This window comes from Podarcis liolepis (genome assembly GCF_965112155.1).
Source record: "Podarcis liolepis genome assembly, chromosome: 13".
Lineage (NCBI taxonomy): Eukaryota > Metazoa > Chordata > Lepidosauria > Squamata > Lacertidae > Podarcis > Podarcis liolepis.
Window position 1 is genome coordinate 32,587,235 of NC_139573.1, and position 12,891 is coordinate 32,600,125.

Sequence of the window (12,891 nt, forward strand, 5' to 3'; positions counted from 1 at the left end):
TTTTGCAGTCATACAGAAGCACCCTAAAGAAGATGCTTTGCTTTCAGCAGCTTCTGTCTTAGGAAGGAACACAGGAAGCTGCCTTATATAAACTATAAGTATTATCGGCGCAAAGGATGCAGATACCTGTGGTTTTCCAGGTGCTGTTGCACTCCAACTCCCAGCAGTCCCAGCCAGCATGGCCAATGGTCAGGGATGATGGGAGTTGTAGTCCACCAATCTCAGGAGGGGCTGCAGGATTCCTGCCCCTGCTACTCACACTTACTTGGGAGTTAGGGTAACCATGTGTTTTGCTTTGTAGATGACATGAAGGGCTATCAGAAGACAGTCCTCTATTTTAAGGTACCTCTCTATTTGAAGGGTTGCTCAGAACATGTCCGGCTGAAAGATAAATAACTCTAAGAGGGGAAAGCACCAGGGGCCTGGAAGCTGCTCATCCACAGCTAGCAGCAGCTGGCCGGTAGCACTGTTCCCCAGTATGGTGAGCTATGTTGTGTTTCTATTTAAATTATACTACCAATATCTAAATTTTTATCCATATGCGTAAATTAGTATATGCAAACTTTCTGCAAAGCTGTGTCCCTATTTTTTGGGTAGTGCATACCGTAAGTTGCCACCCTCCGGGGCGTAAGGACCTTTCTATGCATAGAAAATTGCAATAAAATTTCCATTGTAAAACAACAGCTCTAACAGTTTCAGCTGTTGTTTTTTTTAATAGAAAATTTATTTTGGGTTTCTATGCACAGAAAGAAAGCATGAAAGAATTATGACGATAAATAAAAGGGGGGGGGGGAGAAACATTTGTATATGGGTTGAGCAAAAGTGCCCAAGTTTCAGAGGACAGTAGTGAAAATGAAGGTTGTTCTGATGTACCGGAAATAAGGCAGATTCACATCATGAGTATAGTTCCGGATTTGCCAGGATTGTGGAGAAGGTTGCCTTGAAAATGTTGGTTTGCTGACTATGCATCCCCTCCGATATTTCTCCTGTGAAAAGAGGGATGTCTTATTCCACCCCCTCCAACGTATCTCTGATGAAAATAGGGACGTCCTATGTAATATCATATAGAATGTGTCTGGAGGTTCTAGTGCTTGCCTGAATCTAAAGTTACATATAATTTTCTTTGGAATTGCACTAAAGTCCAGGTCAGATATCACAGCCAAACTATGGTATGACTGCAAGGAACATGCTGTGGGTGTGCATGCTCTGCTCCCTAGTTCCTAGCAACTGCAGCGGTTGCGTCAGGCAAATTAAAACGAAAAGGCTTTACACCAGTAGTAAAGCCTTTCTGGGTGACCTTGGGCCAGTCACTGTGTCTTAGCCTAACCTACCTCACAGGGTTGTTGTTGTGGGGATTCAATGAGGAGGGGGAGAGACATGTACATCAGTTTGAGCTCCTGGGGCAGGGGGGGAGATTCAATATAAATATAATAAATAAAAAATAAATCATGAAATTTAGGAAAACCTCTCTAGAAATGCAGAATGCGGACTCTTTGAACTCTTTGCTTATGGGTGATTTTTAATTATTTTTTAATTATTATTTTTTAAAAGCCTGTTTTTAACTGTTTAGTGATGTTTTTTATTTTTTATAAATCGTTTAGACAGTTTTATTTTTGATTCTGATTACAAGCAGTGTTAGAATGCTGTTAAATAAATAACTAAATAACTAAATATTCATTTAATCAAAACACACACACACACACAAAAGCAGCTATATTCCAAAAGGAGTAGTACTATCTATCCAATAAGCTGTTTTCCCATTTAGTGCCAAACTGAACTGCCAGAATCATTTATAAGACTAATTCTTTGGGTAGTTTGTCTGCATTTGTACTATCGAAAGTACTCAGCAACATTAGTTTGGGGCAACAAATAATAGATTCAGTAGCAAAGAGGATAATTTCTGCCAAAATGAAATTCCAGAAATCTTAAAACTATGTACAGTCCTACCATAAATGATAATACAGTATGTATCAGTTTCATCGCAATCTTTCAAACAAATAGGTGATATGGAGAACTCTTTAGATATTTGTAATGGAGTGTGTACTACCTACACAGTAATTTTAATGAGCTTTCCCTACTAAAGTTTCTAAAAGGTCTGGATTCCCTAATCTTTTTCAAATCATTAGTTTGTATTGATATGCCAGCATCCTGTTCCCATATTTCTTTTGTGGGGTTCCACAGATCCAAAGACTACATTAAGTAATTTAGAATATAATTAGGAAAATTTCCTCCTCTTTTTCATTGAGAACAGTAAACTTTCAAATTTTGTCAGAGATCTAAGGGCTTGTATTTTCACTTGTCCTTTTGTAATAAAGCTGTGAATTTGGTTAAAATAAATCTAATTTGTGTTGGTGTCTGTCATTTTCATTTGAGAAATAAATGTAGGGTAATTATTAGCACCAGAGGCTTGTGGGAGTATAGAGACCTTTAGATTCCCAAATTCAAAGTAGACATCAGACTCACCTTGGCAAAAATTTGGATGATGTAATATTGGGATAAGTGGGGAAGTAACAGGTGTTAATTTATGTTGCCAAAGTTTCTAGGTTAGAACTGTACAGTTAGTAAATGGATTTGTATTTATTTCAATACTTTTAAGAGAGAGAGCTTGCAGTGGGAGGTTTGTAGAAAGCTTAGATTCAGTATCTACCCAATGTTTACTGTAATCTCGTCTTATTCTATAGACTTGTTTCACCTGGAAAACAAACAAATAATAATAATAATAATATAAATTGGGTATACCCCATCCACCTGATGTTGTCCTGTGGAACAAAAAATATTTACTTAATCTAGTTTCCTCCCTTTGGAAGTCAAAATTCATTATCACCATTTGAATTTTTTCCAGTAATTTGTCAGAAATATACCGTATTTTTTGCACCATAACACTCACTTTTTTCTTCCTAGAAAGTAAGGGGAAATGTCTGTGCGTGTTATGGAGGAAATGCCTATGGGTGGCATGCCTACGGATTTTCCTCCTCTAAAAACTACGTGCGTGTTATGGTCGGGTGCGTGTTATAGAGCGAAAAATACGGTAAATAGGTGGAACTTGAAATAAAAACAAAAAGCATGATGAAACTTCATTTGGATTGTGGCTATTGTTCATAAAATTGAAGCTATTTAGATTTCCACATTTTAAGCATGTGTGTAGTCTCCATATAATCTGCTTATAATTAATATGAAAAGGTTTATTTAGGGTTTTTTATATGTCAACCCCAACATAATGAATTAATTTGGCACAAATTGAAATTCTGAACATTTAATGAATTAATGCCTTTTAGGATCGAACTGTATAAAGAGGGGTTTAGATCTGGAGTAACTGACAATTGGTCAGTAAAGTTTTAAATCCCAGTATGCATGAAACCAGTCTGAAATTAAAACATCCAACACAAGCAAACTGGTTCAATAAAAATTAGGAAACAAACTGAAGATGTATCTAATAGAAACATATACTAAACAAGAAGTTTTGGAAATACCAGAGATATTAGAAAGCCTCTATGTATTTGAATCAATTAATGCTAAAGGAAATTGCCACTCTAAAGTGGCAACATATTAAAAAGAAAAACGACTAAAAATTGAATCTGGAACATTTGGGGGCAAATATGGATACAGTACTTTTGATACTAAGGAAATTCAAACCACCACCACCACTACCACTAATCTGTTAGTAAAAATCACTCATACATTTTTTTACAAGTTAACATTTGCCAGTGTTGTATAAAGAACAAAACAGCACCCTTCATTTGAAATTTATTGAAGATAAATAATAAAAAACATAAGAAGAACATAATAATAAAAAAGAAAGCCAGGCCCAAGCAGGTTTCCTTTAAATTTCTACAAGAAATGTAAAGACCTACTTCTATCATTCTGTTCGATAAAATTTGGCTCAGTGAATAAAATACCAGACACTTGGCAATCATATTGATTAATTGAATAATTTTATTTATGAAACCAGGCAAATATATTACTGATGCAAATTCCTACAGATCAATTAACTCATTAAATCAGTATCAAAAAAAATATTTATGGCTGATTGTTCAAATCCATCTAAAACCAAGTACAACCACCTCTGATCATGCCACTCTTGGTTCACTGTCAGACAGGAAAGCGGTCTCTGAGAAATATCCTTCCATCACTTGCCCCTGAAGATCAGGCATTGAAGGTGGACAAATACAGTGGTACCTTGGTTCTCAAACTTAATCCGTTCCAGAAGTCTGTTCCAAAACCAAAGTGTTCCAAAACCAAGGTGCGCTTTCCTATAGAAAGTAATGCAAAATGGATTAATTTGTTCCAGACTTTTAAAAACAACCTCTAAAACAGCAATTTAACATGAATTTTACTATCTAACGAGACCACTGATCCATAAAATGAAAGCAATGAACAATGTACTGCAGTCACACAATCAATCAATCAATCAATCAATCAGTAGTTGAACTGGGTTCCACACATTCAAAAAACAAAACAAAAAAGAGCCGCAAAAAACAAAAATGCAAAATAAATAGCAAAAACAGACAGACCTCAGTGTAACACTGAAAACGGAAGTGTGGCACTCAAAACAGCATGTTCAGCTTCTGAAAAAAGTTCGCAAACCAGAACATTTACTTCTGGGTTTGCAGTGTTTGGGTTCCAAGCTGTTTGAGTACCAAAGCTTTTGAGAACCAGGGTACCACTGCATCAGACCTATTTCGCAGTCTTAAATATTATAAGGGATAGCAAACGCCATAGTAAGCCTGTAGCCATTTTTAAACTAGATGCATTGAAAACTTTTGATTTTTTTTTAACCGGTCTTTTCTAAATGCAGGAGGCATAGTTAGCATAAGATTACATGCCTTTGGAAATGGCACTATTGAAAGGAGCTGAACAAGGATGTCCTCTTTCACCGCTACTTTTTGTACTCATCACACAACCGCTGGTGAAAGAGGACTTGGATATTAAAGGTTATGAAATTGGGAACATGCAACATAAAAATCAGTTTGTTTGCAGAAGAGTTGGACTTACTTTTGCACAGACATACCTAGGATTGCACCATTAGATACCTTCGTCTATGGCAGGTCCGGGGGCCGGATGAGGCCCAATCACCATCTCAATCCGGCCTGCGGACAGTCCGGGAATCAGCGTGTTTTTACATGAGTAGAATGTGTCCTTTTATTTAAAATGCATCTCTGGGTTATTTGTGGGGCATAGGAATTCGTTCCTCCCCCCCCTCTCCCAATATAGTCTGGCCCACCACATGGTCTGAGGGACGGTGGACTGGCCCACAGCTGAAAAAGGTTGCTGACCCCTGGTCTACGGCATCCTTCCTCCTAAGAAGGGGCCAATTGTTATTTATATATCTACATCTATTTATCAAGAAACAGAAGTGTTGGCCTGCAGTTTAGCCTCTGCAAACCTCTGCAAAAAGCTTGTCCATTATTGTAATATTCCATGCTGTGGACAAACATTCTTTGCAATTCAGGAACTATGTTGAGACAGAAGACGAACCTCTGGGAGAGCTACAAGCTCTCCAGCTCCTAATATTCCAGTTTAGGTGGCCTCTCCCTAGGGTTGCCATATTTTCACAAAGTTGTTGAGCTTCCTTTCACACACAAAATGATTTTTTAAAAAGGTTTTTAAAAGTAAAATAGTCCAAAACAACACTGCTGATATGGTTTGTCATAGATCCAGATTTTCCTAGACATCTTTTTTTTTTTTTGCCGGTTTTTGCCCAGACATGTTTTCTAACAGCAGTATTCTATGCATGTCTGGAAATTTGGGGTATATGGCAACAAAATCACCTCAAAGATCATCTTGCCCTGAGGGAAGGCGAAAACTACGCTGTGTACACACCATACATTTAAAGCAAATAACTCTCTCTCCCCCCCAATCTTTGAAATATTAGTTTGTTAAGGGCGCTGGGAATTGTAGCTCTTTGAAGGGCAATCCACAGTTCCCAGGGTTTTTCGGGGACATGCTTCAAATGTTATATCCACAGCCTAAAACAGGGCAAGGTTTCCTCCCCCCACCCCCCAAGGGCTATGGTGGGAAGGTGAAAAATGTTCTGTGGAAGGGGACATGCCAGAGATGACTGAACGTGTGGCCCAACATGTGGAGGGCACCATGTTGGCTATCTCTGGTGTACTGGATCGCAGCAGCCTGAAGGTGCAGATAATGGTCTGCAGCAGATGTTAAGAACCAGTTTAGGGGCCAGACAGGAACGAACACATGGTGAAAACAATCAGAGCCATTACATAGATTACAGGAGGCAGTTTAAAATATTAGATTCTAATCAGGGATACTCAAGAAGCAGAAGATTCAGGAAGCAGAAATATTTAATTTGATGTGGTCACTACTTCCCTCCTTTTCTCCTTTATCAGATTTCCTTTCCTTTCTTTTCTAAGTGTGATTATTTTCCAGTGACTCCCATATTTTGAACTCCCGTTCCCTTAAAAAAAAGGAGGGGGGTGGGAGAGTAAAAAAGCAATTTTCTAAAAATAAAGTTTTATTTTGAATTTAATCATCATCATCATCATGCTGTCCTTCATCCAGAGATCTAGGGGCTGTTTGCAATAATTAGAACAGTCACATTACAGTGGTACCTCAGGTTAAGTACTTACGGTAATTCGTTCCGGAGGTCTGTTCTTAACCTGAAACTGTTCTTAACCTGAAGCACCACTTTAGCTAATGGGGCCTCCTGCTGGCGCCGTGCCGCTAGAGCACTATTTCTGTTCTCATCCTGAAGCAAAGTTCTTAACCCAAGGTAATATTTCTGGGTTAATGGAGTCTGTAACCTGAAGTGTATGTAACCTGAAGCTTATGTAACCCGAGGTACCACTGTACTCAAAAGAAGTTTAAAACAACCGCAATCCTTGGCATGTTTACTCAGAACAAAATTCTCCTGAATTTAGTGGGGCTTATTCCCAGTGAAGTAGGTGGAGGACTGCAGCCTAAAGAAGGGAAAAGACTACAAACAATGGGCCAGGGAGTGACCAGAAGACTTAAAATACCAACACCTACAGGCTAAAAGTCCTGGAAGAGAGCGACAGGGTCATGTTTGTGTGATGCCTAATAAGCCTACAGAAATTCCTTGCCTGCAAAAGTTGCCTGCATTTTCTGGCTGACCACGGAAGAGGAGAAGCCCAACAGAAATGCAGACTTTCAGTCTCCTGGAAGACTAGTTTTTCTTTTTCTTTTTTCTAAAGTCTCCTTTCAAATGGACCACTCCATTCCTCCTCCACTAGCCCTCTGCATTTTCATGCAGGTGTTTTTGTTCCTTCATGGCTAGCACAGAAACCCAATGGGCTGCTAAACAGAAAGGTTTAAGTGATCCATCTCTTCTCCAGGAGCCCTCTCACCTGCCTGCGTGGAATTCCTGCTCGCCTCTGGCAACCATGTGAGTGCTGAAACACAAGGCTGGCCTAAAATGATAGTAAATGTGCCCAAAGGTGAATTTCTGTGCACAAAGGAATCACTATGGTGGGTTAGAGAGCTAGTTGTGTGGTCAGGTTAGCTTCTTCTGTACTCTTCGGATCACTCATCGGGACAACGCTCATGCCAGTCAGATTTCAGGAAGCCCCAGGTTTGGGTTGTAGCATCTCCAAGTAGAAGGATCTCAGGAATTAGGTCCAGGAATGACCTTGGAATCAAACCCTCCAAATGTCCCTATTTTCCAGACAGTTTCAGATTTACAGAAGCTGTCCTGGTTTCTAATCTGATCCAAAAATGTCCCGCTTTTCCTTAGGATGTCCCTATTTTCATCGGAGAAATGTAGGAGTGTATGGAGTCCTGCTATATGCGCCACCTACTCTCAGATCCCCTTTTCCCTTCACACCAACTCTTTTTAATATCCTGCAGCTTAGACTGCAGTATGGACTTTCTATAGCCAGCTGCATTCAAACCCAGTAATTTAGGTAAATTTGAAGTAATAACTTCTACTCAGGTTTTCAAACCATTATATATATATATATATATATATATATATATATATATATATATATATATGCTTTCGTAGATTTTCATGGGTACAGGAATGCAGGTTTTGGTGTCTTCGGGTGTCTTCCCGTGTAAGAGTTGGGGTGTCTAGGCTAGACACCCCAACTCTTACACGGGAAGACACCCGAAGACACCAAAACCTGCATATATATATATATATATATATATATATGCAGGTTTTGGTGTCCTCGGGTGTCTTCCCGTGTAAAAGTTGGGGTGTCTAGGCGACGTTTCGACGAGGTCTCACTCGTCATCTTCAGGCTGGTGCTTTCGGCTTCTTGTTACTGGAACAGAGCGGGATCTCAGTGTTACACTGAGATCCCGCTCTGTTCCAGTAACAAGAAGCCGAAAGCACCAGCCTGAAGATGACGAGTGAGACCTCGTCGAAACGTCGCCTAGACACCCCAACTTTTACACGGGAAGACACCCGAGGACACCAAAACCTGCATTCCTGTACCCGTGAAAATCTACGAAAACATATATATATATATATATATATATATTTTCCAGTTCCTGTTCTTTTGCAGCAGATCCTTGTAAAAGGTAGCCTAGACCCACAAATTTCACAAGGTCATGTGCATGCATCTTGCAGGGTGTTAAATGCTGGAGAATTTTCTCCTGTTTCTGCACAGAGATGTGATGCATGCAGGCACGCCAAGCAGATGGTTTTTAAGGCAGCCTTAAGGAACTGGTCCTTATTTGAATAAGCTTCCCACATCTTAGCAACACCCTATGAAGACTGAATCTTCACCTCAGAAATATTAATGTTTGGAATACGCACACTGCCTGCACGGCTACTTGCAACCAGTTCAACCCTTTATTTTCTCTATAAAATTTACAGCTCTGTGTTCCTTAACCCCTTCATTTACTAACTAGAACAGACATGCATTGTTAGGTTTGACTGCAAAATCTCCCACACTTGAAAGATTTGGGGCACAAACGTAGGCTGCAACATTGCACAAAATGTGCACATGCTAATTTTTATATATAGATACAATTTAGGCTGTTTAATCAAAGGGTGGGGAGGCAGATCCTGGGGCTCAGGCTCTCCTGCCTCCCCTAGCAACCCCTTGAATGAGGCTAACTCACAGTCTAAAATACCTATTTAATGACAGACAGCAGCTAACTTCGCAAGTTAGGAGATACTGGGGCTCAGCCATGATCAGGAATATGCCCTCCTTATCATGGAAGCCTTTTCTTCTCTTCCCAAAAGTGTAGGAGAGAAGCATAGCTCCTGAATGGCAAAGGAGAGCACTCCTAGGGCATGCTATTTTAGGAGGTGAAACAGAATTTTTGCAAATTTATTCAATGAGGGGTCTTAAAAATATACTTTTGAGATGTGAGGAATTCAAATCTGTTATTATATTGTGACTAGACAACATTTAACTTTGCATATGTTTGATGAAGAAGAACAAAAACTGCTTTCAGAAAACCAAAAAATTTTAATTTTACGTTCTGAAAATGCCAGGTAATGCTAAATAATAAGAATAAAGAATAGTACTTGGCAATCATTTTTAACAATTTCTATGCAATTTTACACACATTTTACTTACCGAGCAAAACTAAAGTATACAGTATTAATTAACCAAATTATATTTTGAATTCCCAAGTCATATTATAACTTTTTAGCAAAGTTGAAAAATTCAACATGTTTCAGAGATGGACTCTGGTACTGAAAGCAGGTTCTGTGGCTCAGGCCCATCGGCGAGACTACAGTATATTTTAAAGAAGCTATGAATGCAACAGAATAAAAAGAAAAGCATGCGTGAGACATTTATTAGGCTGGGGAGATTTTGAAAGGCAAATATTTTACAGCTTTACAGCCCTGTAGGAGTCTTAAATTTCATTTGTATTATTGAAACATATAAAAGAGTCGGATTCCACCGAGTGGTAGTTTTTCTTTGGAAAGCATGGAAGGGGCTGATTTACCAAGCAGTGTGGTTTTCCCTAGCTAGTGATACTTTGCATAGATGGATAGTTTGTCTAGATAGATAGATGGTTCAGAAAGGTATCTATAATGGGTTTCTGTCCTGCTCTGGGTGCATGCAAGTGTCCAAGTAACACAGAGTTCTTTGTGAATAAATGATAGCTAATTCACAGCTCTAAGAGAGGAAGCAACACAACTTCTCCACATGCAGTACATTTGTGCTTGCAGTGAATGGCAGCTGCACATCTAACAGAAAAATAGTATTTTCTTGTCAGATGAAGACTTCTGTCCATAGCTAGTGAAATACGGTAGTGAAGTGCTTGAATAGAGGGATGGGGAACTGGTGGCTTGTGGAATGTTGTTGGACTAATATTCCCATCATTCCTGACCATTAGCCCTTGCTGGCTGGGGCTAATGGGACTTGTAGTCCAACAACATTTGGAGCACACCAATCTCAACATGTGGCCCCCCAGCCCAATTTGAAATCATATCAGACCCTCCTTTGCAAACGTGCTAGTTTGTCAAGGGTGCTAAGAGTTCTTAAAGGTAAAGGTAAAGGGTCCAGTCGTGACCGACTCTGGGGTTGCGGCGCTCATCCGCTTTATTGGCCGAGGGAGCTGGCGTACAGCTTCCGGGTCATGTGGCTAGCATGACTAAGCCGCTTCTGGCGAACCAGAGCAGCGCACGGAAAAGCCGTTTACCTTCCCGCCAGAGCGGTACCTATTTATCTACTTGCACTTTGACGTGCTTTCGAACTGCTAGGTTGGCAGGAGCAGGGACCGAGGAACGGGAGCTCACCCCATCGCGGGGATTCAAACCATCGACCTTCTGATCGGCAAGCCCACAGCACCACTTAAGAGTTCTTAGGGGCCCCCTATTTCCCTCGCAGAGCTACAATTCTCAAGAGTGGTTTAACAAACAACCCCTCTTCATAGGGAACTCTGGTGAAGTGCCTCTTGATAATCCATGAATCATGGTAGGCCGCAATCCAGAAATAAAACAAGTGCACTGAATAAACTAAAATTATGTTTCAGTCAAGCACATGCTTAGATTTCTCCCTCTGAAATTAAAGGAAAGGTAAAAAAAGAAAAAAGTGATTAACTCTGACTAGTTTATGCCTGTTTACTTGTAGGTTTTCCGCCAGGGAAGGATGAGTAGGTACATAAATATGCCGGCTGGTGCTAATTCAGATACCACCCCCAAAATGTCTTATACCCCGAGACTTCCGGGTTGACGCGATCTGGAAATGGCGGATTCCCTCCGAGCTCCGGAGGGAATCGGCTCCACTGAGGATGGGTCTTTGCCGCGCCGGCGACGCGGGGACCCTTAAAAACCGCAGGCGCGGAAGCCTGCGGACTGAAGACTCGGCGGGTGCCTTAAGCGCCCCCCCTGATTCGCAAAGAGCCTTTTTAAAGGCTGCGGAGGGGATACGGGGGTGGCGTGGCACTGAGAGTCGATCGCTACCTCGGTGGAGCGAAGCCGCGAGCCATGACCGGAGAGCGCTGACTTCCTTCCTTGAAAATTTGGACTGAAAGAATCACCCGTGAGTAAGACGGATTGGGACTTTATAAAAATTTTACCTTCAATTGGAGACGACCGGGGGGTGTGCTAAAAGGAAGTCCGCACCCCCCCCCTTGCAGACCATCTAAGCAACGACACAAGAGATAAGCTGGAGAGCCTACCCTTGGCGGGGTGAGTTAAAAAGGACACTAACTTTCAAGATTTTACTAAAGGAAATTTTATGCAGGAGAGTGGAGTTTTGGAAACCTTCCTTTTGTTTTAAACAACCCCCCCTCCCGGGCTCGGGAACGTCCTGCCTTTGTGCCTGCGTTAGAGCTGCGGAGTTTGACAGCTGTCAAAGCTGCCAAACGGGCGGTTTAAAGTGAGAAATTGCCATTTAAGATTCCTATGGACTAAGACGAGTTATAATTGAGCTGAAACTGTTGGAAACAAAGTAATAATAATCAGTTAAAGGATTGTTGGTGAAAAGGCAAATAAGTAACCAGATTCCCCCTAGGGGGAACTCTGTGAAACTACAATGGATACAATGGCTGTGGAAGGAAAGTTACTAGTGGAAATCGAAAGGATGTTTCAATTGGTGGGAATCTTACAGGAGCAGAGCTTGGCCATGAACAAACAACTTGAAACTATGACCTTGGGAACAGGCAACTCTGCTCTTTGTATTGAGGACCTTAATGAGAAAGAATCCACAGCTGATTGGGAAATAATATCTACAGAGCTGGAAGAGACTAAACAACAAGAAAAAGAAGAAGTAATCCTGGGAAGCAACAACCAAAAATTGACATCTGTGGAATACAAGCAAGGAGACGCTGGGAATATATCCATCACAAGTCTGCGAGAGATACAGAAGAAGAAGGAGGAGGCCCCAAGACAAAATGGAGTACAGGAATTTAAAATAAAGAAATATGATTGGGGCCTCCGTTTGGACTTAGACCTGGAAGAGATAGACTTTGTGGAAATACTTCAGCAGCTACCTTTGAATCTTCTTGTTGGAAGAGGACATACTTTGATGGTGAAAGAACTTTTCCCAGATCTGACGACTGCTATAAAGGACTACCAACAGGACAGGCGGAGAGGAACGGAAATAGATTTGAAAGCCTCGGACGTGAGGAACCCAGGCTGAGAACTTCGAATTTGGATTTTTATTGGGAAGGGACAAAAACCGGGGATGGGAGGGAGGGAAGAAGAGACTCTTAAAAACTCTCAAGACTTTTAGGTTTGGTTAAGATGACTCTTAATTAAGATAAAATGAAAATCGATGGAAGAGAACTTAAGTCCAACTTATGAAAATTAATTTTTATTATAAAAAAGGAAATAAGATGAATAAGATTGTTAAGAGGAGAAATATCAACTTGCTGACATAATCTTGAAACTGGGATGCATGAGGGGGGGTGGGGGGAAGTCAGGGAATAAGGTTATGAAATGGGGATTTGCTGATTTTATACATGTTTTTGTCTTTTGTTTTTTCTTTGTGTATGTTT

The 12,891-nt window shown here is 40.5% G+C and overlaps 1 protein-coding gene across 1 annotated transcript in view; it reads left to right on the plus strand.

The window, feature by feature from the left end:
- EPOP (elongin BC and polycomb repressive complex 2 associated protein) overlaps positions 1-12,891 on the plus strand; it is a 40,208-nt gene that overhangs the window by 24,753 nt on the left and 2,564 nt on the right. The gene's annotated exons all lie outside the window — the stretch shown is intronic.